Below are 6,265 nucleotides of genomic sequence, written 5' to 3'. Positions count from 1 at the left end.
TACTTATAAGTGAAAATGATGAAATTAAGTTAGTAATCTAATATTGAAAAAAGAAAGAACAAGAAAATAAACAAATGGAATAAAAGCAAAGCATGAAAAATAAGTGGAAAACTGAAGAAAGAAAAAATAAAATAAAAATGGCTTAGGTTCTAAATACAATTTTTGGCTAAGCTAAAAAATAGGTCCCACTGGGCGTGCCAAAAATTGTTAGCGATATTTTACGAATATGCTAATTTCAACCTTGTCACGTGTGGTTAGGGTGCGGGCGTGCCAGAGAAGGCTACTTCTCAATTAAAATGGTTAAGTTTATGGATTTGCGCGCCAAAACTTGAATTCTAAACGAAACGATTGGCGAGGGACGCAAGGATTGAAAAAGTCCCTCTTGGGTCTCTAGCGCCGTTATAAAAACTTTGCTAGATAAATTATTTTATTTAAGCTAATGCGGGTAAATTGAAGATGAGAAAATAAAGGTATTTAAAGTGCGAAATTGACACAAGATTTGGTGAAAATTGGTATTTTATTGATGAATAAAGGTTTGAATACATAAAATTAGAAATGAATTACAATTGAGAAATCTCTATATTAAACATATAGGCAATCAATTGAATTAGAATGAACAAATCAATACGAAGAATTGAAATGCAATAAAACAAATTGGAATTCAACAACAAACTTGGAGCCACAATAGCTATCTCGGATTGATGTTGAATTTTGGTGTCGGCGTGAGGTCCTTGGAGAGCTGCAACCGGTCGGGCCCGTACGGTATGTGCTTTATGCAATGACTAAACGTTGGTAAGCAAATGGGGCAGATTTAAACCTTGACTTTGGGGAGCTTGGTTGGAGTGCTTAAGAACACGGAATTGGACAAGTAAATAGTGTAGATTGAACTTCGGGAAGTCAGGAACAACTTTCTATAAGGGATCGAAGGCTAAAACGAATTGTAAGTAGACGAAATTGAGGATTAAAAATGACTAGCTGAATCTGGAAAAATCTGGACAGAACGTCTAAAATGATTTGGGGTGCAAAGATCGGCTTATAAATGGCGTTTCCGGACACGGAATTAAGTGAATCAAAAAGGCTAGATTGAAATTCAGGACGTCAGGAACGACTTTGTCGAAGGGATCGAAAGCAGAAAATGAATTTAAATGGACGAAAAACGGGCTTTGAAAAAGGATGGACGAATCTGGAAAATTACTTTGGAAAATGGAATTCTAATTGAAAATTGAGCAGAGTAACAGCTTAGGAATGCTAAATTGAATTGAGAAACTTGGAAGGAAGGCTATTGGAACTTGAATTAAGGCTAAAGGAAGCTAAAGGAGGGATCGAAGCTAAAAAAAAATGAAGAACGAAAGGAAGAACTTGAAGAACTTGAAGAAATAAGAACAAAAGAACTTAAGAACTAAGAACTAGGGAGCAAAACTAAAGATTAAGCATTGGAGCTTGAGAGAGGGGTTTTGTTGTGTGTTGAGTGTGTTTTTTTATGAAGGGGAGGGGGTCTATTTATAGTATTTTTAAGTGGCGTTTTGGTAATTAGTTAGAGGTATTAGGGTATTTTGGTCTTTTCATCACCAACTAACTCAACTAACTCCAACTAACTCTAACTAACTAACTTAACTTCCTCAACTGCCGTTGACTGCTTCCGGACGAGACGATACGCCCCGCGTATGTCCTACTATGCCCTGCGTGTTGGCAGATATTGGGCCTTGTGCGTTTCTTGTTGATTTCTACGCGTGGCGTCTCTGGTGTCGCGTCCCGCGTGAAGGAGTACGCCCTGCGTATAGGTGGATATGCCCTGCGTATTGGAGCTTCTGATCTTGGAACACTCTGCGGATGCGTCTTACGCATGACGTATTGGCAAGTACGTCCCGTGTAATAAAGTACGCCTCGCGTAAAGTGAAGGACGCGCTGCGTATTTGAGTCTCTGACGTTTGATTTCTCCGGACGCCTTGTTTACGCCCTGCGTATTGAGGACACGCCCCGCGTGGTGTCGGACTCTCTCATGGGTTGCAGGTTAGCTTACACGTATATTATTTTCTAGAAAATATAAACTATATCCTAAAAACGTAACCCAAGCTTTTTATATACATAAGAATAATTATTTTATTTTTTGGGCCAACAGATGGTAATAGTTTATAGAATAATTTATTAATATTGCTTCCATTTTAACATAGATTGTAATTCTTTGTATCGTAGATATAATATTTAATTTTAATTATAGTTTAATTCAATTGTTGTTTAACATATATTGTAATTATTTTGTATCGTAAATATAATTTTTAATTTTAATTGTAGTTTAATTCAATTTTTGGTTTTCATTATATTCTAATATATTTCTTAATTAATTTTCTATTTTATTATTATTGTTTCACAGAATTCCAAAATATGAAAATGTATTAAAATTCTTAAAAAGTACAAATCATTGAATTTTGTAAAAATAAATAAATCATTCACCTTTAATTAAAATTCTATAAAAAAAAATTAATCAATTATTTTCAAAATTAATTTAATTTGAATTATCAATAAAAAATATATATATTAATTTCAAATATACATAATATAAAAAAATTTCATAGCATGATATAAAATTACTTAAAAGTAAATATGTCAATTTATTTATTTATCTAAATTATATAAAAGTTTTATACCCCGTGCATCGCACGAGTTTTGGACTAGTTATTATTATTATGCATCCATATTTGAAAATTAGGAACTTCATATATTTTTTGGTGAACTGCATCTTTTTTCCTTTCAATTAATGGACAAAACTAGATTTATGGGATAGTTAATTGTAATAAAAAGTTAAGAGTTTGTATTCATATGGAAATTTATATTTGTATTTTTTTGATCGAAAACTAGGACGAGAGGGAGTGTTAGCCTGACATCCCGACTAGGTCGGCACCCCAGGCCTCCACAACCTGCAAACCCTTATATATAAAATAAAGAATAAAGAATAGATATAAGATAGTTATGAAGTTCGAAAATGAAAAGTGTTACAACGATCATTAAAAACAGAATAGGAGCAGAAGGGAGGCGCAGATGGCCACCATATAATGCCAGTTGCAGTGGATCCGAACTTAGCCAGCGAGTCCGCTGCCTGGTTTCCTTCGCGGAAGATGTGGGTGCAGGCAATGTTCATATTCCTGCAATGGGATAGGCATTTTAGCCAGTCCTGGCGAACCGACCATGGGACAGCTGCAGATCGGCTTTTAAGCAGGTTTACCACAAAGGTTGAGTCTGATTCGATCCAGAGATTCCTCCATTCCTTTTCCCAAGCCAACTCAATCGCAAAGATCACCGCTTTGGGCTCTGCAATGTGCGCAAGGGGGCTAGTAATTGGAAACGCAAAGCAACCCTCAGGAACCCTCTGTAATTCCTGAAAATACCTCCACAACCCGATGCTCCGGCAGACGCAGAGCCGTCCGTGTTAGCTTTGATCCATCCGGATGGAGGTGGGATCCAGCGCACATAAGTGAAGTTTGGTGCAGCCGGCGGCCTGAACAGCGAGACATTTGTAAGCTGCGCCTCGTTGACGAAGTTGTCGAAGAGGTGGATCGCCATTTGGATTGAAGGGAGGTCACTATCGAAGATGCATTTATTTCTGATGCGCCAGAGGAACCACGGGGCCATTATTACTGCAAACCTCCAAGCCTTTAGGAGAGGGCGCGGTAAGGCCTGCTGTAGAAGGTAAACAAAAAACAAGTTAAAGCTACCTGTGCAAGAGATTGATTTTCCGAAGCGGCAGCTCAAAGCACCCCATATTGCTCTTGCATATTCGGAATAGATGAATAGGTGTTCGGTTGTTTCCGCATCCTTTTTACACAGTTCGCAGCGGGAGGCCAAGTGAATACCGCGTGCGGATCTGCAGTGCCATCTGAACCGAAATTTTATTGTGCAGTAGAAGCCAGCAGGTGAAGGAACGACGAGGCGGAATAAAGCTTTTCCAGATAAGTTTACCCCAAGCGTTACCTGTAGACTCAACCAAGTTATCATAATAATTTTTTGCTGTAAGCTGACCGGAGGCAGATGGAGTCCAGTAGCAGGTATCTGATTGATCAAGGCCTCGATTAACTTCACTAATGCTCAACTGCAAATGATCCGGGAGGTGAGAAATATTGTCCCAATTATTATCCACAAGGAATTGATCTACGCAGTCATATGTGTTAGCTTGATTGCGAAGAGGAATTCCCAGCCTATCTGCAACAGTTAGGGTGACCCATTGGTCTGTCCAGAAGTTAAGATGAGAGACCTGCCCAATCCACCAGTTAGACTGATCTCGGATAGCCGTGTAGATGTTTTTACTGGAGCCCCAGATCGACGAGCTATTGATGTACTTCGTCGGCTGACCGGAGATTGTTAGAAACCTTGATTTTAGCAAATCAACTACAAAGTTCTTGCCCTGAAGGATATCCCAACAAAATCTCCCAAGTAAGCTCTTATTAAACCAAGCAAAGTTCTTAATCCCCAGCCGTCCTGCATCCATACTCTGACAACAAACATCCTAAGGAACCGTTATCAGTTTGCGAGAATCTGTCTCCAGTCCACAAAAAATTTCTGATTGCTCTGTTAATCTGAGCCAACAATCTCGAAGGCCATTTATAGATCATGAAGGAGTGGATTAGAGCTCCAGTGAGACCCAATTTTATCAGTGTTAATCTGCCAGCCATAGATAAGGAGTTCCCTTTCCAACTGCTGAATTTAGCTAGGAACCTGTCTGTGAGGGTCTGTAAAACTCGTTTTTTGGGGGCTCCAAGGAATAGAGGTACCCCAAGGTAATTGAAAGGCAGAGAAGCTGCCCGAATACCCAAGAGAGAAGCTAACCGATTACGCCTGTTGGTGATGATAGAGATGCCAAAATAAATTGCTGATTTTTCCCAACTGACAGCCTGCCCAGAAATATTTTCGTATAGGATAAAAAGGTTCCTGATGCATCTCATGTTGCTCATTGTAGCTTTACTGAAAAGGAGCATGTCATCTGCATACAGAAGGTGAGAAAGGAAATTAACATTATTCCCATAGTACATAGGTTTGAACTTACCCTCTCTTTCCAAATTAGATATCCAGCGAGTGAAAAAATCTTCCGCGAGGCCAAAAATGATAGACGATAGCGGATCCCCCTGCCCGACACCACAAGAACAGCCAAAATAACCTTTCGGACTACACCCCAACATAATCGAGATTTTAGCCGACGACAAAATATTCAAAATCCAATCCCTAAAAACCAGAGAGAAACCAAAGGCTTCCAACACAGCCAATAAGAAATTCTAATCCAGCGTATCAAAAGCCTTTTTAATGTCAATTTTCAGAGCCATGTTCCCTCCGTAACACTTCTTCCCTAGGATATTGACCCCTTCGGAGGCGGCTGCAATACATTGGTGAATATTCCTTCCCTGAACAAACCCAAATTGATTCATTGAAACAATTTTCGCAGCAATTATGGCTAACATGTCCGCAAGAATCTTGGCTATAATTTTGTAAGTGAAGGTACCCATCACAATTGGGCGAAATTGAGAGATGACAGATGCCTCATTCAATTTAGGGATGAGCGCCATTAAGTTAGAGTTCATACCAGGAAGGATGTATCCAGAGTCGAAGAAGCAGGTGACCATGTTGCATACATCATGACCGATTATGCCCCAAAAAGAGTGATAGAAAATCCCTCCAATTGAACACTGCGTATTTGATCTCAGCATGGGAAGGGCGCTTTGTAAGTTCTTCGTTATCTGCATCAGTCACCAAATTTAGAATTACCTCTTCAATTGGACTCATATCAGTAGGGGCACTCTTGCTAGTGAAAAGAGAGGAATAGTAATCAACCACATGGCTTGCGATAATGCTCTCGTCATTGGTACGGACCCCCTCAATAGTTAAGGCGTCAAGGGAGGACTGAATCTTCCGTAGCTTAGCGCAGCGGTGGAAGAAGGAGGAGTTACGGTCTCCAGCATTGAGCCATTTGACTCGACTTTGATCTTTGAATAAAAGTTCTTGTCTGTAAGGTTGCATATCAAGGTCCTCCTACGCCTGGCTTTGTTGAACATGTCTCTCCGGGTTCAGCCCCCTGTCTGATATTTCAATCTGAATGCTAGCAAGCCGTGATTGAGCTTGAGCAATGTTCCCGGAGAATCGGACGCAGAGTTTTCAGTTTGTAAGTAAGTAGCTGAGCCAGAGGTAAGGAGATGTGTGAATCTGTCCAGTGCTTTGCAATCACCTTTCTGATAGTGTTATGAGTTAACCACATTGACAGAAATCTGAACCGAGCCCTTTTGAT

This window comes from Euphorbia lathyris, chromosome 7, assembly GCF_963576675.1.
Source record: "Euphorbia lathyris chromosome 7, ddEupLath1.1, whole genome shotgun sequence".
NCBI classification, from domain to species: Eukaryota; Viridiplantae; Streptophyta; class Magnoliopsida; order Malpighiales; family Euphorbiaceae; genus Euphorbia; species Euphorbia lathyris.
This window is presented reverse-complemented; position numbering follows the sequence as displayed.